This window comes from Crocodylus porosus, unplaced genomic scaffold (assembly GCF_001723895.1).
Source record: "Crocodylus porosus isolate Cpor-Errol unplaced genomic scaffold, CroPor_comp1, whole genome shotgun sequence".
Taxonomy (NCBI): domain Eukaryota; kingdom Metazoa; phylum Chordata; order Crocodylia; family Crocodylidae; genus Crocodylus; species Crocodylus porosus.
The window spans coordinates 16,589,438-16,611,678 of NW_017728915.1; the positions used below are offsets into that span (position 1 = coordinate 16,589,438).

The 22,241-nt window shown below is 38.9% G+C and overlaps 1 protein-coding gene across 7 annotated transcripts in view; it reads left to right on the forward strand.

The window, feature by feature from the left end:
- The window catches only part of ZNF423 (zinc finger protein 423), a 253,010-nt gene that overhangs the window by 15,899 nt on the left and 214,870 nt on the right, over positions 1-22,241 (forward strand). For 3 of the 7 annotated variants that reach the window (XM_019535755.1, XM_019535754.1, XM_019535757.1), the window contains exon 1: positions 16,618-16,636. The exons of 2 other annotated variants lie outside the window; for them this stretch is intronic. The gene's annotated coding sequence lies outside the window, so the exon portion shown is untranslated. Of the gene's footprint in view, positions 1-16,614; positions 16,637-22,241 lie in introns of those variants that run through there. 2 more of the 7 variants (XM_019535760.1, XM_019535758.1) reach the window with 2 other exon arrangements.

Consider the following 22,241-nt stretch of genomic DNA (forward strand, 5'->3'; position numbering starts at 1 on the left):
GAAAATGACCCATCCACCACCACTCTCTGGGTGCGGCCCTCCAGCCAGTTGGCGACCCATTTGACTGTGTGGGTGTCGACACCACCGTCCCCCAGTTTTTTAATGAGAACGGCCTTCTGAAATTCCAGAAAGACTATGTCCACTGCTACCTCTGCATCTAAGGATTTGGTGACCTGGTCATAGAAGGCTACCAGGTTGATCTGACAGGACCTGCCTCTAATGAACCCATGTTGATTGCCCCTAAGCATAATCTCCCCTGCTAGCCCCTTGTGGGCATGTGCCAGGGTAGTTCTCTCAAAAAGCTTACCCAGGATCGAGGTAAGATTAACTGGCTTATAGTTTCTTGGGTCCTCCTTCCTACCTTTTTTGAAGATGGGAACCATGTTGGCCCTCTTCCAGTCCTCTGGCACCACACCAGAGCACCACGAATGCTTGTAAAGCCATGCCAGGGGTCCCACAATGACCTCAGCTAATTCCCTGAACACTCTGGGGTGGAGATCGTCCGGACCAGATGATATGTTGGTGCCCTGTTCATGCCCATGCTATTTCCCATCACTGTGGACCCACAGCCCCATGCCCTGCTGGTGCCCCTGCCCAACCCACTGTCCCCTGCTCCCAGTCCACTAGTGTATGAGGAAGGGAGTGCTTATGTGGGGAATGGGCTGGGTATGTACGAAATGGAGAGTGTGGGCACAGACCTGCGCACCCTTGCCATCTGTGCTCCCCAGCCCCCGCCTGGCACATGGCCTGTCCCCACGCCTGCCCCAGTGTGTTGCTTGTGTCCCCCTCCCTCCCCTACCCCCACAGACTTACCTGAAGGGAGCTGCAGGAGATGCTGGCTGCCACGTGCACATGCACATACATGTTGTGCCCCCAACATCCCACTCCCCCTAAAGCAGCTCCTTGCAGGCTGGAACTCTGCCAGCCTGCAGGGGGAAACCTGCTGTTTCCCAAGTTTTTCTATGTTAAAGGAGAATATTCATGATTTTGTGTGTTTTCCCATGGCAAACGGAAAAACTGGATCCCTGTTTATCAGCCTGTGACAGGGGGCCAACTTGGGCAATCCATCCAGTCTTGCCTGCCACAATTTGTTGTTCCATAAATTGGTGTAAAATGTGGGAGGCTGCTCATTTTAATGCCCCGATACCAGGGGGCTCTGTCCATGGCTCTGTACCTTCCCTACACTGTGTCCCATAACTCGCAGATGGCATTCAGATTATTACTACTCCCCTGGTTTAAGGCCGGGCCAAACTCAGTCCTATGTTGAGACTGTATCACTGCCCTTTGTTAGGCCACACGCATGCCATCCCCTTCTCACTGGGGCCTCTTCCACTCCGTCCACTCTTACTGGGCCTCTTGTATACCACCCGGCACTGGGCCACTCTCTACCCGCCTTGCTCCTTTGAATAGCCATTTCTCTGGCTGTACCCCATGCAGCTCTTTGGGTTGCTCAGGCTTCCCTACTCTACATGGCTCTGACCTTATCTCACATAGGGCTGTCTCTGTCCCTAGGTCCTCACTGGGCAACTTTCTGCATTAACATACTCATGGGGGTTGACCCATGTGCCTCTTCAGGTTGCCTTTACAGCTGTACTCAGCACCCCCCACTCCAGTACAGCCCTTCAGATCACCCCTGCATCTCTACTCTGCACCTTGCTTATGCACAGCCCTTCAGGTTGCAACGGTGCACCCTACTTTGTGTGGGCCCAACACATACTAGTACCTGCCTCTGGGGCCACACTCCTGCCCTCTCTCTGGGCCATGCTATTGCCCTGTCACTGGCGCTCAGGTGCCTGCAGATGTGCTTGGCCCCTGTGCCTGCCCCTAAGCCTAGGTAACCCAGCAGGATGTGGGGGCTGGGGTTTTAAGGTGCCCCTTCCTACCTTTCACTGGGGAGGCACCTGGCCTAGCATTTTTGGGGAGCTCCCCTGCCGCAAGTAGCCCCACCAGACCATCCTTCCTTAGCAGGGTGCAGTTTTCAGTCATACCGAGGGCCAGGAGCCTCCTGCCATCCCCATAGCTCCTGCCCTTGCATCCAAGGATGTTCCAAGCAGCAGCTCATCTGGGTGTTGCTCTTTTGGCTGCCAGCAGCAGACTGCTGACTCAGCCCTGAGAGCCTGGATCTAAAACAGAGGCCTCATCAAGGCTGGCCCACACCTGTTGGCTGCCTGCTCTTGGCCTTAAAGTGGCAGGCACCAAAAGTGCCCTGTCACGCACCCATTAATAATATTAGTTTTACTAATGATGCTGTACTTCTTTCAGTATAAGAGTACGTAAATATAAGGTATTGCTCACCCCCAAGAGTTTACAGTACAAAAGATAGACAACTAAGACAAGATTATGGCTATGTCTTCCTCCTTTTGTATCTACAGTATTTTTGTTCATACAACAAAAACACCAGGGTTGAAGTTCTTTCAATGAAGTTTTTATTTTAATCTTTTTAATACACTTAACTCTTCACATCCTTTTCTTGGTTATTTGATTCTGTGGGATTTGTAAGGACAATAGCAGTTCATGATGTTTATCTGGAGTCTTTGACTTGTATTAATGGAAAAAGCTGTTCTTCCTAAAATTGAAACTGAAAATGTGGGGTTGATTTATATACAGAAAAAAGATGGTAGGTGCAGCCATAGCTAATTTCCTTCTTTGTTTTAAAACTTAAATAAACTGACTCAATTTACCATAGATTGAAGCTACATCTATATTTTTGTCATTTGGTATCTGAGAGAACCTTTGAAATATTGGCTGCCAAAGATCCTGATCCCACTGTCTAAACAGCAATCTGGTCCCATCTCGTGTGTGTAGATGTGTGTGTGTTTTGAGTGGGAAAACTTTAATGGGGACATTTAAAATGAGATATGAGATGCTTTGTGTCTGTCACCGAGTGTCCTTTTTGGCTAGGGACAGAAATTACACACAAACTGGTATAAGTGATCAGAAGCCAGTTCAAATCTGTAACACAAGAGAAGTTCAGTGCACATAAAACACCTTCAAAATGGCTAAAACTGGTTTAAGAAAAACCAGGATAGATGCAGTATTAGACTTAACTGATTTAAGTTAAATTGGTTTATTGAACTTCTGTCCAGATCCCCTCCAGATCTGAGTTAACTCTGAGTTCCCCAGCATCCTAGGATGCTTTGTACCTCCCTCACAAACCTCTCCCCCTTGCAGGGTGAGCAGGCTAGCTTTGACCCAAGCTGTCTGCTCCAGCCAAGCATGGGGGTGGGCTCTAGCTCCCCCAAGCTTCAGGCCTGGGTCACTGCAGGCATGTATGTGTCTTCATTTCTGGAATCAAAAGTGAATGTGTGTTCACTTGCTTATTGGTTTAATCAATGCAGCTTAGACTAACCTATGAAAATTAAATTGATTTAGCTTTGGGCTTTTGAAAGTCTGTACTTAGCCTTTAAGGGTGAATAGCAACACAGAGGAAGGTTTAAAAAGCCAGTACAGAAACGTAACAGTGGATTGGAATATGGATGACTGAGATGTTCAGCTGACCTCTCCGTAGATATTTTGAATGATTGTGACTCATGCTTTCTCTGGTGCCTACCTATCTTCAGCAAAGCCATTGTGATTTCTTGGTTCCAGAAGAACCAGAGTGCTGCTTTATTAAAAAAGAAGTGTGAAGAATGTAAGCCATATTCCTAGTTCCAAAAAAAGTTAGTAAAATTTTATTTTAACTAGGAAAAAGAATTAAACTGTGTTTCAGCTTCTGGTTCTCCCGTTCCATTTCATCATTCTGCAGCTCTGGAAGTGTATACAGGCAGTCCTTGACTTACAAGGTTTTGCGTTACAATCTTTCACACTTACAACATTTAGAAATTGACACTCTGTTTCAACTCTTTGATGCCAGTTTTCACTTTACAATGCTTGATCCGCTGTGACGCCATACCAGAGAACAAGTTCGCTGCATTGCTCATCTCCCTGGAGAACATCCTTGGCCACTTTCTTTAAGAAAGCAGCCAAGACTCCAGAAGAACCTGCAGCCAAGACTCCTGAGAAGACTCCAGCCAAGAGCCCTTCAGAAAGTCCAGTAAAGTCACCTGCAAGAAGTCCTTCCAAATCAATATGATTGCTATTTACAATATAAATATATTAATGTTATATTACTCATCTATAATTGATTGAGTACAAAATTCTGGTTTATTTTTGATGAAAATAGGGTATCAGACCTTGGTTCAGGAACCAATCCCCCATTTATAACATTGTTTCCTATGGGAAAATTGCTTCCGAGTTACGTTTCAACTTAAGATGCAGTTTTCAGGAACCAATTGTATTCTAAGTCCGAGGACTGCCTGTATAGTGCTGATGGAAGACAAAATGTGGCAACAAATAATTTCTCTTTCAGATGTAATCATTTATCCAGTTTGTGACCAAACTGTCTGCTTATTTGCATGTTTTATTAGTCATGCCTCTTTTCAAGAACATGTGTCATTCAGATGGTTTTGGCATTTATAAGTTATTAGACAGTAAATACAGAACAGAGAAATGGAAAAGCACATACTTTGCTTGCAAACACTGTCTGTAAATCTTTGACAAGATCAAGCCTGTAATTAAATTATCTGGCTTAGGGACTATTCTTCTTAAAAATCTGCTCAGCTATGTTATAGTTATTAACTAATATCCCCACCAAATCAGAACTACCAAATAACAAATTTATTTAAGGCCATACAATATGTTTAAAAAAATTCTAGTGAGTTGTGAAGCCTGTGATGTTAATTACCTGTTGGCACATTGTAATTGCTATAACTATTTGCAAGTAAAATGATATAAGGGACCTACTACTTCATACTTTTTGTACAATTTACTTGTTGGTGATTGACTAAATCTTCCACTTTGAGTTTTGCTCATCATATTTAGAGTTTAAATCTGATGGCTTTGCTTTATAGTTTGATTTTTAACCTTGAATAATGCATGTCTAAAACCTTTATTAAAAAAAGAATACAAATCATAGATGAAAATATATACTGCTTGACTAGGGAGAACATATACAACCCTACAGACAGTTTTTCTGTAGTCCAGCTGTGAAAGAGCCCTCAGCACAAATTGCTTGCCTATTGCATCCCACAGTCACTGTGAGGAAGTGGGCCAAAAGCTCCTCCATATGGGATTAAAGGCATGTGTAATGGATTAAAGATCAAAAATGTTAATTAAGAAATAGTCTTTTCTAATAAGGTGCCTTGAAGGGCACGGTACCAAAAAATGAAACAATAGCTCATTTTGGCAACTGCTATTGTATGAATGAAACTAGAGTGCACGGGCAACGGAAGTACAAATATAAGCCTCATTTTAAGGACATTTCGTTTGAAAGGAATAAATTCTTTAGGAGAGAAATATAGAAACATAGAAGTTTAAATGACATTGGAGCTGAATGGTACTGAACAGTGTGCAGTTTTAGAAATGTGTTTCAGTTTTGTATTTTCTTAAATTATCTGGGCAGTTCGTGACTGATAAAGATGGGTTATTTCCATTTATTGATATTTAAGTAGCCCTAAAATGAACTGGCTGCAAAATAACGAGCTTTGCACTTGAACTGAATGCATGCATTTTTAAAAAAATGGAATTTCATAGGCATGCCAAGAATAATACGTTTAACACTGATGTAAAACTTCTTTGCAGTATTTGTGGAGAAAGCATTTGAGTCTCCTGCCTTACAAAGGGGGAAAAGCAAAACTCAGAACTGAGATATTCCTAACTCCTTTATACTGGAGAACTTTAAATTTTACAAATAATCTGAAGTATGGTGTTACCTTTTTGTGCTGAATCCAAAAGGCACTTTTGAGGGCAATGAAACTTCATTGCACTGTGAACATCATTATAACTAGAGCAAAGCTGTTTTCTTAAATTCTTACCAGTTGTTGCAAGTACTATTTTGTTTTGTAGCAATGCTATATTTTATTCTATTAAAAAGCTGAGAGAGAGAGAGAAGGGAAGGGAGAAGTCAGGGTTTTTCCTTATGGTGTGATGGCAGTCATCTTTTACCCCTTCTCACACTTCTCTTCTAAAGTGTTTTTGCTGAAAATGGTGTTTTTTTCTTAAGCAGGTTATTTTGCCTGCGTAAAATGGAGTGGACCCTGCAGGCAATTTTTCCCCCTTATATTTGGAAGCTTTCATTTGGGTAAAGAAAACCACTGACACCATGAGGCTTTCTGTGAAACGTGTACATGCTTTAAAGCTGATGTCTGAACCAGTGCTGTTTTTCAATTTGTAAGAAATATTGGTAGAAGTGCTATCTGTTGGTGAGCATATGTGTATGAATGGTAAGGTCAGGTTTGACTAAAATGCTTTGGCAGAAGGAACTCCTTGAAAACAATATAGTGCAGTTTAGATTTGTAGCTCTGGCTGTATATATTTTATCTTCATCTGTTGTGTTAATCTTTTACTAAAACTCATTTTGAGGAAAGGGGAAGATCATTATTATACAGCTGTTTTATTACCTGTTAATTTAAATTCTAAAAGTATTTAAATGGAAAACAGGAGAAAAAGGAAAATGATGTAAGAGTACTTTCATTATCTGAATGGTGGTTTTCTCTGCTCCTTAATTTCGGGTTGGGATGGGTTCAAAGGTGAAACTATGGCTTAATGTTAGTATTAAAGGCCATTTTAGTCATACACTCAAATTTGGACTTCTGTGAGACTTCATTTGCATTTAATTGTAAACATTGACTCCTTCATTTTTGGATTAGCTCCAAAAAGGCAGTCATTGGAGTGTTCCTGATACATATTTGAAGGGGTTTAAGTTTGAGAGTTTAATCTGATCCATAATGAATTTAAGAGATTCCATGTATAGTATTATCTAAATGAAAAGAATGGGGGAGGTGTTTTCCCTCATACCTGCCCTCCATTGGTAAGAATATGTAAAATTCACCCATATTTTCTTATGCTGCCCTTTGTACTTTGAACTAACTGGTAGTCGCCAATTTAGGATATCAGGCTCAATAGACTATCTTTGTGTCCTGTTATTCTACTAATATTTCACCAGAAGTTTTGAACAACAGCATATTTTTTGACTGCAACAGATACATCTTAAATGTTATATCTTTGACTTTAATTGGTATTTGTTTGTTGCAATATTTGTTAAATATGTATTTGTAATGTTGGCTTTGTATTGGTGAACAGAATACATATGTTGTAGACATGAACTTATAGTTAAACAAGTTACTCAACTTCATGTGGGCTCGTTATCTTTAGCCGATGCATTCCAAGATGCTGTTAACAGTTATCCCATGAAGAAAAATGTTTGGTGTAGAAATCATTTGGCTTCTATGGCTTGATTTATGCTAAGCAAAACAAACTTGTTGCCAGTTTTCTTTCATTTACGCTCATGAACTGTGTACAAGGTCATAGTTATGCAGGTATAAGGGAGACCAGCATTTAGTCCCAAAAAAAGAATTGCTTTTAATCTTTAATATAACTTACTTAACTTTCCAAAAAACAAAAAAAGTGATTATTGTGGCAATAAATCTTTATATTGACTGAGGTCAAAATTTCAAATTTTGCTGTTAATATTTTTTGTGGTGAATTGGATGCTCCTGGAATTTTCTCCTGATATCCCTACCATAGTTTTGCAGCTTATTATGAGACAGCTAGTATGAAAGGAATTCATTTTTGTATCATCACATTTGGGCTATAAAGTACAGCGGAGAAGAATGTCATGTATTACACATAATACCAGTTCTCTTCTTTCCTTGCTGTCTGGTTTTTGTGGTGCTCTTTAAAAGAGAAAGTGACTTAGAGGAATGAAGAGAAGGAAATAGGGAGCACCCCAATGAACAAAATGGATATCCCTACGGAAAAACGCTTCCATCTCTAGAAACCTGTTGTCAGATTTGATCTAGGATAACAGCAGAAAATGAGTTTGTAGATTTATCCTAGTCATTGCTGAATTTTAGTTCACGTCAGAAAGCCACATCTTGGAATAATCTGACAGGAGTGGCAACAGCATCACAGGACAAAAAAAGCACTAATTTGGCAGGCCAAGATCAAGATGCATTAACAGACACAAATGGGGAAGCGTATATAGTTGCTTAATTCCTCCCTGGTGTATCCCCACTGAAGTCAGCAAACTAGTGGTGTTATACCACGTATACATTTGGCCTGAGCTGTTTGCCTTTATATGTGCCTTTACCTACTGCTGTCTCCTCATTTTCATTAGTCAAATATTCACATCCTGTTTAGAGATTATATAGATCAGACCAAGGTTGGTGTAAGCTGTATTTCATCATTCATTTTCTACTTCTCTGTACCTTGGGATGTACACATTATAATTCTAGGAAATGGAAGGTACTAATTAACAAATAGCAAATTGATAAAACTGGATTTTTGTGAAAAGTAGTAAAATTTTATTTTTCTTTGTTTTTGCTGGCAGTTTGATGCATTTCATACAGCTGTAGTATTGAAAATACCAGGAAAATAACCTGTCCAGATGCTCTCTGGGTTTATGGTATAACTGACAAGTTTGTGCTACTTTCTGCATATCAGAATTACACTATATTCTACCTTTTAGCACCACTCCAACAAAGAGATCAGAGCAGGTTATGCGAGTTGTTCGCCATTTATAGTATATTCCACATGAAGCTGAATTAAGAATTTTCAGTAGTGACCTTGTTTCTTTGAATAGTTGATAAATAGTAGTGAACTTTCATTTATTGTACAGTGAAATTGTAAGCCTGTTGTATTTTAAATACTCTTTCTGTTTGTTATATAGGTACTTCAAACAGTATATCATATGCATTGGACAACCATCAGTCACATATTAGATGAAAAAAACATGCCCTAAGATTGAAATGATTTTATCTTGGCACTGTAACTGAATATGTTAAAATCAGATCGGTTTAGTGGATTTTGTACTATTGAGAACATAGGAAGTGGAATTTCAAAATAGATTACTTAGGATTAGAAAAGAAATGAAACTGCGTGAAAGGAATAGAAAATTTCCCCCATTGGCTATAAAACTCTTGAGATGGAAGCCAATGTGGCTGTGGCACCTTGTTCTGGGAGTTTACAAATCTATATCCTGAGAAATCCCATGTAGTCTGGATCTCATCAGGTCTGTATGGCTTGGCTAGGCAGAGGCAAACATAGGTGGAGGAGAGTTCCTCTGCATGGGTCTATATGCCAACATCATTAGGGAAATTCATGCTTATCTCTTAGATTAGTTTCTGTCCAGTCACACTCAATAAATTGTTGAAAGTGAGCTATTGATAACAGGAATGGTCAGATACTTATAGTGCCATACTGGGAAATTGATAAGATCAGGGGTCAGCAACATATGGGCCCATGGGCCAGATCTGGGCTGTGGAACCAGTGGGTATGACCCATGGAGCCACAGGGCTTTGCTTGTGTCCACACTGGGTCTGAGCAGCAAGGAGCTGTGCCAGAGCTGGGGAGCTGGAATCTGTGCCCATGCTGCTGCTGCTACTTCTCTCTGGTCCTGCTCCCTTGCTCTCTGTCCTCAATGCTGAGGCATGGGTGCAGTTTCCAGATGGAGGGTAGCTGCACTAGGGCGGGGGAGCAGGAAGCTGTGTTCTCTCCGTCTCCTCTGAGTCCCCTCCCATTTCCCTCCTCTTCCTGTTTCAAGGCTATGGTATAACTGTAGCTTCCAGCAGGAGCAGAGCTATCCTGGAGGTGGGCTGGGTGAGGAGTGGGCTGGGAGTGGAGAGAAGAGGCAGCAGTGTGGACTTAGTTTTCAACTCCCTGGCCCTGGTGTAGCTACCATCTGCCTGGGAGCTGGACTCACACCCCAGGTGCAGGGAAAGCCTGCTCCCACCACAGCTGATGCACTGCCGAAGCCGCCTGGCCAATGCTCGACTACACTGGGTTGCTCCAGCCTGTGACTTGAAAAAGGCCGCAGGTAAGACAGTTGGGAATATCTGGCCCCCAGTGTGCGTGCCCTAAAAATCTGTGTGAAAATCTTGTGGAGCTCCATGTAGTTGGCGAGCCAGGCCTCATGCTTCCACTAGGCTAGCACACCCACTTCCCTTGATGCAAAGAGATGCTTGCGGGGTGGTCTTGATCAGTGTTTCTCAATACGTGGGTCATGACTCAAAAGTGGGTCACAAGAATATGTGAAAGGGTCATGAACAAACTTTAAAAATGGATTCTCCTTTAAAGGAGAAAAACATGGGAAACGGTGGCTTTTTCCCTTGCAGGTGGTCAGAGTTCCAGCCCTCAAGGAGGTGCTTGGAGCCCTCCATGATGCCCCACACTCCTCCCCGCATGCCCCACACTCCCACTCCCTGCCCCACGCACTGAGGGGCTGCGGCCTGGGAGCGAGGGTCCTTGTTCAAAAAAGGGTTGAGAACCACTGGTCTGGATGACATCTGCTTAAGTTTGCTCTCCTTATGCAGCCCTTTTTGGGGAATGAATGATATGGCTCATAGGCTGTGATGCTTAGCTGCTGCTTTCTTAAGAAAAAAAATATTAAGTGGAGGAATTGCTCTATGTAAAAATATCTAATGCTTTACCTATAGGATGAAGGTGAAAGAAAAAATGCTTTTTACCCTGATAGGGTTTTGTTGTAGAATGAGCTGCTTTGTGGAATGATGTTCTCAAGTGTGGGTTTCTTAATTGTCAGCATCTAAAATGCTAAAATGCAAATTTAATAATTTAAGGACTAAATCTGGAGCTGGTCCCCTGCAAAGAAACCTAGCCTCTTAAAAATGGCTAATTTATTATTATTATTACTTTTTACCTAGTACAGAGTATATAGGGAATGGGGCTACTAAAGAGCACATCAACTAAATTAGGGTTAATTAGAAGTCCTCCCAAATAGCTGGTGCTTCATCAGCAACAGAACAGCATGTGAATAAATCTAATTTCTCTCCAACTAAACTCTTCACAAGCTTAATTACAGCTGCAACAATGTGTTTTTTTTTCATTAGTGAGAGAGGGTCATTATTAGCTCTGTCTAGTAACAGTTATTATGAGCAGTCTCAGGTACCACCTTTCATAGGTGTCCTTTGAGACTAAAGAAGAACTCAAGGAACTTTCAGTGTATACTGAAGAGCCCAATTAAGGTGGTTTGCAAGAAACGTGAGAAGCAGAAAGCACCAGTGCAAATAAAAATAATTACTAATGAAAATTCTGGAGAGACTCTGGTTAATTATGTAAAGTGTTTCCCTTGTTTGGATTTTTGTCTTCTTAATTTCTTTCCTATTGTCAGTTATTTGCCCCAAAACATTCATGCTTAAGTATTTAATTTATGTATTTATTTTTAACAATAAAAGCTCTCATGTCCAGGCTCTGAGCGCTTAATGTTGTATTACTTAATGTTGTATACCCCATTTCAGTCTACTCTTTTGGCACTTAAGAACGGAAAAATTAGAGGAGGACTTGAGGGGAGACAGGACTTTAATGTTAGCTTTAACTCTTTTAAATAACTTTTCACACTTTCTTTACCTCATACTGGTAGGAAAAAGAACCTAGGAACATGTAAAGGGAGGATGTGTTATCTCTGCTAAAAAGATCACCACGCTGGAGGACTGTTGCAGTTAACTTATTATTCTTGAAATAAATAGCTGAAAACCTCTAGTCAGAAATTAGTTAACACATAGAAAGTACAAACCCTGAGTGCAGGTTTCAATTGGATGCAGGAAGCGTACTGCTGAGGGCTCATTCAAAGGGATTAGTTTATTTCACTTGGTGTTTTATTCACTATCCCCTATTTTTTATATTTTATTAAAAGCAGTGCATTCCATATTAACCAGTGTCACAAATCAGGCTTTACCAAATTAATAAATGAAAACGGAGCAGAATTGCTTGCAGTAGAATTCCAACAGCATGAGCCATGCATAAGTCCATTCCACTTAGTTTAGATTTAAATACCCATTTTTGTTTGATTTAATTATCTGAATTGACAAAATGAATGGCTTTGTCAAGGAAAATGTGTAGGACCTTAGAGTTTTGATAGAAACAATTGAAAAGAAATTTGACAGAAAGAAATTAGGATAAAAAATTGAGGTAGATTAAGTTTTACTTTGGAACTGGTGTTAAAACACCAAGATAAAACTCAATTCCTAACTCAAAACTGCATTATATTTAAAACTTTAGAGAAAGTATCAGGAAACTCATTGGACCTTTCTGCCAGTCTGGTTTCTGTGCTGAGAGTTAACCTGGTTCTCATCAACATAGCTGGCAGGCATGAGAGAAATGGGTAATACTCTTGTTTATGTGACAGAGGCTAGGCAGTGATACAGGGATTGTGATTTTTATTTCCCCCCAAAAACAGTGCTTTTCTAATTGGTTGGGCACCTTTTTAAAAGGTTTTTCCATGTTACGGTATAAGAGTCTTTCTTTGCTTGTGTTCTGGTTGAAATAAAGGTCTTATTAAGCAAATTAAAGTGAGAAAAGAACAGAGTTCCCTTTCTCATGCATTTCCTCATGCTCCAAATATTATCAGGACATTTTACTGAATCAATGTGTGTTATGCAGTAATACACATACCTAATAAGATCGAGAGATGGAATCTCAAAGGCATCTAAGTAACTGAAGAGCCTCAGTCCCATTTTTCTAAAATAACTTAGGTTGTAGCATCTAACTTTCATCCAGTTTCATCTGCATATTATTTTGCTACTTGCCAGTGGTTCCTCAGGTGCTTAAGTGCTTTTGAAAATATAACTATAGTAAATATCAGGCAGTATAGCAGTGAAAGAGTGGACGCATCTATACGTGCAATTACGGCACCTGAATAAACGGTGGAGTTCATTGCTCTACAGTTAATTGCTCCTGGGCACACCATTTGAAAGTGTACCCAGGGGCAATTAACTCTGGAGCAACAAGCTCTGCAGTTTATTCTGGCATACCATGTGGACCACAGGCACAGCAGCCCTGACAGGCATGGGGCACCAGGGGTCAGCTTGCCAACCTGGGGCTGCTCCTGCCTGCCCCAGTCCAATATGCTGCAGTGGGGCTGGCTAGGGCACAAGGGAGCTTCAGTGTGGGGCTAGCCAGCAGGAAGACCCCTTGTGCCCCAGCCAGCTGGGCAGCGTCTACATGTACGCTGCTGTGGAGTTATTTATTCTGCAGCAGGATGGGACTTGTATTAGTCAACTACGCAGTGAATATCTTGTGTGGACACACACAGTAAGCAGGTCTTTTCCTTTGAAGAGAATTTGTTAACAACCTGAACCAACGCCTGTAGGCAACAGGAACTGGACTTATCCACAGGTAGAACCCTCTTCACCACTCCATTATCAGGCCAAACTTACTTGAAGAAATAGGGGTGAATGAGATCCCTGGAATCAAAGTCATTTCCATGATAAATAAACTATATCTAGCCTCTCAGCTTAACCACTTATGTAATTCTTCCCACTATTTTCTTTGCTTCTCTTGTTCCATTGCCTTTTGTGTTTCGTAATATCATTATCTTATTTTTAATATTATTCTGAATACTATAGCTTTTTTATTACTGCGATCAGTTTTACTGATACTGTCAAACTGTAAAAACCAACCAACTAGAGAATTAACAAACATCGAACCATACAATCATTTAGGTTTCACCTGAGCAATATATCCCTCCTCAGGATAGATTTTATTTTAAAAAATAACTTAAACATGGGCTTAAACATCATCCTGATTAGGAATATACTTAATCAGACAATTAAAAGAGTTCTTTTTTTTAATTGGGTCCTGAGTTTTGCTGCTAAAATCCTATTTCTATGGGTTTGGTTTGCAATACGGTACCCTATGAAGTTTAAAAGCCAATATTCAGAAAGACATTTTCAAATATTGCAACTTACATAGGGGAAAAAAAAGGATTCTTTTTCTTGCTATTGTGCAGAAGTGTCCGGAAAAAACTGTGGCAACAATACTGCGCAATAATGCTAGTTACTGCATGGTCATTTAGTACTCATTTATACAAGTAACAGCTGTGCAGTCTGCCACTCGTGTAGATGTGGCCAGTCATACTTTGTGTGTGATACTAAATTTCATCATCCATAATTTTATTTTTTAAATCAACAGGTTGATGTTAATCAGCATTACAACAGATGGTATTCTAAGGAGAACTGGTCAATATCTTATTTTTCCATCTGATATACAGCTGCAGTAACAAGTCACATGTGAATTTTATTCAGCCTTTTGAATATTCGGTCTGTTTAGGGAGCTACAGATTGATGCCACCTAGATATCTTTCTCCACTTTAAAAGTAAAAAAGACAATTAACATCATTGGCTTTTCCTTTTCTTCCCTTTTTTTAAATATACATACCATAACAATGTAAATTAAAATGTAATTAATGTGTTCTGAGTTTGATGTGAGGGTAGAATTCCAAGGATCACTCAGACACAGGACTAGAGACTTGCCTCTAGGATATGGCATTTCTAGAGGAGTATGTTTTCTAGGCTGAAATGAGAAGGAAAAATACAGTGATGAGAACTGAGAGATAATTAGTCAGACTTTTTTTTTTCCTCTAGTACAGGCCATTACATAGCCTGTTGCATGGAAATAAATTCTAAAGGTTGCATTTTCCTTCTGTGTATTGTATGCAGTTCATTAAAGTTCATGAATTAAAAATATATGTCTCTAATTCAGAGGTTTTTGAAGTCAATAGAAGGATTTCCAAAGATTTCAGTGAGCTTTGGATCAGACCTACATGAAGAAGAAAATATATTTTATAATATCATGTATTGCCATGTGCCCATAAGGGAAGAAGTTCTGCCTCTGGGATATTTCTCTTCGGTGGGACTAGGTGACAGATCTTGATTAAAGAATTTGTTGTGGGATTCTCATTGCCTTTTCAGGATTGGTTGTTTATGGGAACAGACTCTAGGGGTGCTTCCATGAGGGATGGACTAGCAGAATAGAAAGTTAGCCAAGAGCCATATACCCACACAGGCAATTTGGAAGGAATTCTACACATTGACTTTACAGGGTTTCTGCTGCCCTACCCAGGTGTTTCCTTACAAGGGAAGACAGGACAGGACAGGACCAATAATGAGGGGAGCACCTAAAGCAGAGTAATATGTAGTAGTTAAGAATTTAGCATGGTCTAGTCTCCTTTCTACTATTCTTTCAGTTCTTTAAAACTGGCCTCCAACAATTCTGTAAGCCATACTTCTGGCAATGTACACACACACGCATGTGTGCACGCACACACAGTTGGTTAAATTCAAATGAACATTTTTAGGTCTGTTTTTATGATCTCATTATCTGGAGGTTCATTTTTTTCACTGAAATTTGAAGTGAAATTAGTAACAAGTACAGTTCTTGTGGTTTTCACTCAATCCAAAATGCTCTTTGATTTTATATAGATATTCTGCCTCCCTAAAGATTTCACTAGTGGCCTAAAGGGTAAAATGTTAAAGGGTTAAATGCATATTAATGCTTTTTCTAGCATTTGGTGATGAAATAGGTATCTTTAATGTTCATAGTCAGATGTCAGGCAATTTACTATTCATAAATCATCAACAAGTCTTCAGTGACATCTGTCAGAGATTAATAGAAACCCTGCATTGTAGGATATACCTATTTTGACATCCTACTCAGAGAATTTTTTTAAAAGGGGATGCTAATTGCACCATGTTGTACATTTGGAAACTGCATCCAGTTTGTACATGTATTGTCTTTACAATAGACACTCAGATAAGTGTTAGTTTGACTTGGACGTAATGATTTAAACATAAATTGACCCTTGATGAGGGATTTGGAGTTTCAGGTTTAATGTGTTCTTGCAGTTTTCTGTTGTCTTCAGTGCCTTCAAATGCCACACAAATATAAGTCCTTCATAACAAGTGCCTTTTCAGAAGATGTATGCTGCTGACAGTTAATATAGAATTATTGCCCCTGAATGCATTTTTGTAATTACTTCCTAGAGATCTGTCTTTGTGTTAGAAGACATTTCACACTTTAGTAACATAAGTGTTTGGGGAGAGCGTGAGTAATAATTACAACTAGTCTTTCAGTTAAAATAAACCTAAAAATTATAAAAAGCTAAAGTTAGTTTGAGACAGTGAGGAATTTATTTTGTATGTTATGCATGTCTAAATATACCAAGTTTAATAACCTTTCACTAACTGAACCAAAAAAAGCAATAAAGATCAAAAGAAACTCCATTCTAATTTAAAATAATAATGAAACTAAAAACTGATTAAAAGTGACATATTACTTGAGACAGAATAAAGAAACCTTAATCTGAATGCTCCTATAGGAGATTTCTGCTGTAATGGAAAATGAAATGACTTACAGTTTGATCAATAAAAATTAGCAGCACTTAATATAAGATTTTTCTTGTACATTGAAGACTATCATGACTGACTTGAAATCTAGAAAAGTCAAGGCTGCAGGAACTATTTGTGTGTGTGTGTGTGTGTGTGCGTGTGCGTATGCATATGTGTATGTAGAACCTGATCCTAAATCCACTCAAGCCAATAGAGAGATTGATTCACTTAGTGGGCTTAAGATCAGACCCTGTATCAATACTGGTAAAAAAAAAAATCTGTCTACATGTATAAAACATGTGGTCCCTAGAAGTATGTATGATTTCAAATTCTTGTACTTAGTATTTTGTCATCAGTGGTTCCCTTTATATAAGGATGACAGTGCTTAAGTCTTTAAAGTATTGATGTGAATATTGCATTTCTTTAGCTTGGTGCCCTTGAATCTGTTCTTTTGCCTACCTCTAGAGTGGTGACCACCGGTGAGTTATGCATGTCCTAGGACCTGTTTAAATATAGGACTTGTTTTGGGAGCTTGTTCTCATCCTTAAGACATGTCGTCGAAATAAGCTGGTGCTGTATAAACCGGGCTTCAATTCTGGTGGTGTTTGCTTGAGCCATAATGCTGGTGTTTGATTTGTTTTGTGCTTCCAATTGATATGGAGGATTTTCTGAAGATGTTACTGATGGCAAATTTCCAATGCTTTCAGATGTTTCTAGTTAGGTGTCCAAGTTTCATACCCATACAGCAGGGCGAGAATGATGATAGTCTGGTAGACAAGGTTTGGTTTGGGTGCTAATGTCATGATCATTGAAGACGCAATTTTGGAGATGTCCAAAGGCAGCACTGACAGATTTTATTCGGTGTTGAATATTGTTGTCTATTTTTACTTTTTGGGAAAGATGGCTACCCAGATTGGGGAAATGCTCAACATTCTCCAAGGATTGCTGCCAAATTCTAATATGTGAAGGAGCAGCTTGGTTGGTTTGGGGTGGGTTGGTTAAGTATCTCACTTTTCATGAAGTTGACAGTGAGTCCAAGCATTTCATATGCGATGGTGCAGTCACACATCCTTGCTTGACTCCAGTTCTAAAAGTGAAGGAGTCCATTTCTGAGCCATTGCTTGTATCATTGTGAAGAAAACTGATGATTTTGACAACTTTTGGCAGGCTTCCAAATTTCTGATAGTGTGCTTGGATTTGCAAGACATGGGCACTGAAGTCCTGTCTGCATGGAAATTACATGTTATTTCACATGTAGATTATACAGACAACTAAGAACACAGTGGGGAAAACAGAAAAAAGGTTTTCTAAGACTTTCAGATGGTACCATATATGGTTTTTATGATTTCATTGTTACTCAATATACAGAATATGGGATAACATTTGTATACTTAGTGTCAAATTGGTTGAGTTCAAGCAAGAATTAAATCAAGGTTTCTTTTATTTATTCTGTTTAGCAAAAGATGTACATACACAAAAAAACCCATGTAGTTTGTCACTACCTGGGTATTTTCAAACAAATAGGTATTTATAGACATAGCAGTATATTGATAGATAAATATGAGTATTAATTACGCCAGTGATGAATGTTCTGTTTCCATCCCTGCAAATGCTACCACCACATAAATTGGAGTAGGTAGGTTCTCAGTAGACAGAAAAGGTTCCAGAAAGCTACTCCCAGTGTTGCTGGCTGAAGAAAGAAAACTATTAGAAAAAGTTGCCATCACCTTTTTTTCTGCTTCATATTCTGTCTACCCTACCATACCTCATTTGATTTGCATAGTAATAGTAAACGCTGCTTGCATTTCAGTTGCCCATCCCTGAATAAAAAATGTTCAAGTTATCCCCATGGAAGTTATACATTTGATCTGGATCTCATTGGGAGCTTCTGAGGGAAAATTCTTTCCCCGTTGGCTAAAGATAGGTTGATTCCATTGCACAGCTGGAATATATAATAGTTGATCAAGGCCTTATTCATTGGAACCTTATAGTAACCATTCTGCTTTACCCACAGCAGTAAAAAAACTAGTTAAACAATCACATCAGTTATCCTGTGTATTCTTGAAAGCTTTCTTTTTGCCATTTGTCCCAAAATTGCCACTGCCAAGGGTTTTACTTAATACCTTTGTTTGTCAGTTTGTTGTAACTTTACTAGAGTACTCATTTAAACTTTAAAGTAGCCCCCTTCCAAAATACAGCCAACTTTAAATTATCACAAAGATGCTGTAAAAAGCTGGGGGAAAGACCTGTAATAAAGAATTCTGCCAAAAGTACAGTTCCTTACAGAAACCATGTCTACAAGGATTTCTGCATGTTATAGATTATAGACTAGGAGACATAAACACCCATTTCCTCTTTGTCAGTGCTTACTTTGTTACAAAGTCCTCTAAGAACACATTTTTTTTTCTTTCAGACACACAAGGTTGGTAGTGTCTCAATACCCATAAATCCAGTGTTTTTCATTTTTCTCTACAAAGTTAAAGAAAAATAGTAGGAACAGGCTCTTTATTTTTAAAAGGTTAACTTGAAACCATATTATGGTGTATTAATATGCTGTTATAAAATACAATGATTTGATAGACTGTAGTATACGTTCCCTGAAAGACATAGATTTTTATATTATGCAAAATGTCTTCGTAACTTACTTCCTACATCTATATTATAAGCAGGGTTAGTCTTGTGCCCCCTACGTGAGCAGCTTTGTTTTTTTGAAAGAGTAATTCTATACTCAGCACCCACCCAGTATTTCTGTCTTTCCAGAAAGCTTCTCTAGCCACCATTCTTGCTTGTCTGTACAGTTGGCTGTCAGAATCAAACAAATGACAGCTTGGAGAGGTTGGAATGGCCATAGCCCTAGGAGGTCACGAGGAGGTAACAATATACAATTTTCATGGTTCAAGGGTAGCCTTATCCTACTGTTCTTCATTACAGTACTGCAGTGAGATCAATTTTATTAAGTTGTGAGTCTTAGGAGGCCAACACCATTAACTACATGCTGGATCAAATAATTTTTTTGTATTATGATTGTTTTTTTTCTCTTGTTGAGAGAAGAGGGGATCTGATGTACAGAATTCTAAGTCTGCAAGAAGTGTTATGTGGTGGAAGTGTTTGAACATTGAGACTGCATAGCAGCCTGCGTGTTAGTTGCTTTATCTCTCATGTACTGATTCTACACAATTTGACACTGAATGAATATACCAGAGCATTTCATGCATTATCCTGCCTGGGTCTTTATTTGTTTTTTCAGCCGTGTTCTGTTCTTTTCTTACAAGTAGGTTGACACTGGGTGTGAAAGACCTTTGCTGCTCTGCACGTTAGAGCCCTAAACACGCTTGCTTTTGATCCACTTAGCTTGTACTAGCTTAACAGAGCAAGCTTTCTTTGATACATTTGCCTGAACCTACTGCTCAGATTGTACTTGTATTTTTCAATATAACTTGGTCTTTTGTACCAACTCACTTGGCTACTATGTGTGTGTGCGTTTTTTAAATGGTTTTATTTCATTACAACAACATATACAACTCCTAACAATTACATTGCTTGCTGTTTGGGCCTGCTGCATACCCTATTGAAATGTATAACACAAATGTACACCTGTTAAGGTTTTAAAAGATTTTTTATAAAAAGATCCTAAGCATGCTTCCACTGGGAGTACATAACAAATGAGAAACTTTTCAGCCTGGCTCTTGGAGTCTTAGATTTGTTTGTCCTTTGTTACTGGGGAATTATAACCTTTTTGCCCTGGTTCATTATTCTTGCATCATAACCAACAGAAATTTTGGACAGCTCTGTTGTCTCATAATATTAGGCACAGCATTAAAATACTAACAAACCAAATAAAGTTAATTCAGAAAAAGATCCTGAATTGGCATTTAACACTAAGTAAATGCTTATTTATGAGCATTTAAATTAGGGCTTTCCTTTTAGTTAGTGCTTTCTTTTGTCCTTGCTTCCTAACTATACATGAAACTTATTCTGCTTTTGTCTTGTCTAAAAGTTTGCTGACTGACCTGTAATCAAAAAACAAGAAAGTTATCTGTTTGTTCCTAAAACTTAGGGCAGATGTATTTCTGGTGTAATTCCACTGAAGTCAATGGGGTTACATCAGAGATTAGTTTGATTCCAAGATTTCCACTGGTTACAGTAACACAATTTCCATTCCTTAGGCTAGAAACCTTTGGTATAGTGACACACCCACCTCCTGGCCTGCATTTCTGGGCAGATATTTGGGAAATATTTTAGACATTTTAAGGCCACTTTTTATGTTTTCTTAGCACTTACTAAGATACTGTTTTTATCAGATGGGTACAAATATGTAGCTATTATTGTGCAACCTGGGGAATAACCTGTGTTGGGCTTTGAAGGACTTCAAGTAGTGCTGCATATATTGAGTTGGTTGAAGAGTTTTGGAAAACTTTCCTGAAGTAATTTTGCAGTGGATCTTCCGGGTCTCAAAATATTAAGATTTGCCTTTGAAAGGGGTGTTTCTTCTGGTTCAGTGCATCATCACTGGGGTCATCTCTTCTGACTGGCGTCCAACACGCAATTTTAGGTGTAACCTTGCAAAATTGTTCTCAAAGTTTACCAGAGCAAACACAAAATTGCTTACTTGCCCCTTACTATAAGTCAAGGAGAAAAGCAATGTTTTTTGTTTCCTCAGAACAAGAAGTACTTTTGCCATACAAAATACAGTGGGTGAAATCTTGGCTTGCTTTAAGTCAAATGGGAATTCTTCCACTGACTCAGTGAGCCAGGATTTCAACCTGTATGTGTAATTTCTTTTTTAATTGTCCACTTTAACATACGTATGGTTCCCATTACAGAAAAAGTTGTGAAAATTTTTATGGGTGTGCCCCAGCAGATACCCTAAATAGAGAAGCAATTTATAAAAGCAGCTGGATTAGACTAATTTTAGATTTCAAGTAACATAAATCCAACATTTGTGGATTTCTCTCCACAGTTTGCCACATTGATCAGAACATTTTGTCAGTCAGTAACACTCAAATATTTTGACCTTTCTCAGATTTGATTTATTACCCTCCTCTAAATAAACTATCATTTAGAAGAAAAATATTGAGTCTTACTGAAAATACTAACATTACTGTTAATTTTAGTGTCAAATAAAATGATAACGTTTTTCTGATACTGCTGGCCAGATTATCATTAAGGTAATAAGGTGCAATATTCTTCTTGTCTTAATGCATATCAAACCTTTTCAACCCATGACAATAAACATTGATGGTTTTTTGTAACTTAAGGCAGAGTAAAATGTGCTTTCAGTGCTGACAATTCAAACTGTATTCTCAACTTTATTCTTTTAGATAAGTTGTTGGAATAATTGCTATGCTGTTGGTGTTCAGATACGTTAGTTGTAAAATTGCCTTTTGCGTGTCTTCCTTTTATGACCTGTTCAGTGTCTTGTTGGAGACACTGCTGTGTGTGTATTTGTAAATTTTAACCTTGATTCTTCATCATCAATATATGGATTTTCTGTGGGTCCAGTGTACTTCTGTGCCAAATATGCTAGCTGTACACAGCATATACTTTTGTGAGATGTAAGGATTTTTTTAGACTTAATTAGCACTTGTTTATTCTAACAAACCAGTGCCAGCAGTTTTCTTCTGTTGACTTTTCCATGTAACCTCTATGCTACATACAGATCTGTCCTGGTGTTGCTTGGTAACAGTATGTCAGTGTTAATGTGCTCCCCTCTCAAAGGTGTAGGAATTCCTGGCTACATCAGTGAGTATTAATTTTTTTACAGTCTATACAGTAAGCAACTGTTTATGTCTATCAGATTAAGCAATCCAAACTCTGAGGCCATGTTAAATATTTACCACTCCATCAAATAGTAATAATTGTACTTGATAACATGTTTTATGCTGTGATTGCCAACTGCTTTATTAAAGTGGATAAGTATTTTCCTTGTGTTACAGATTGGTAATCTGAGGCACAGGAAACTTAAATGGCAGACCTGAGACAGACAGTGTCCATAGAAGGATTGTTTTGACTTTTAGGATCAAATTAAAAAGGGGGATTTATGCTCTTTAAACAGGATTAAGGTGCCTAAACTCTGCCTACATT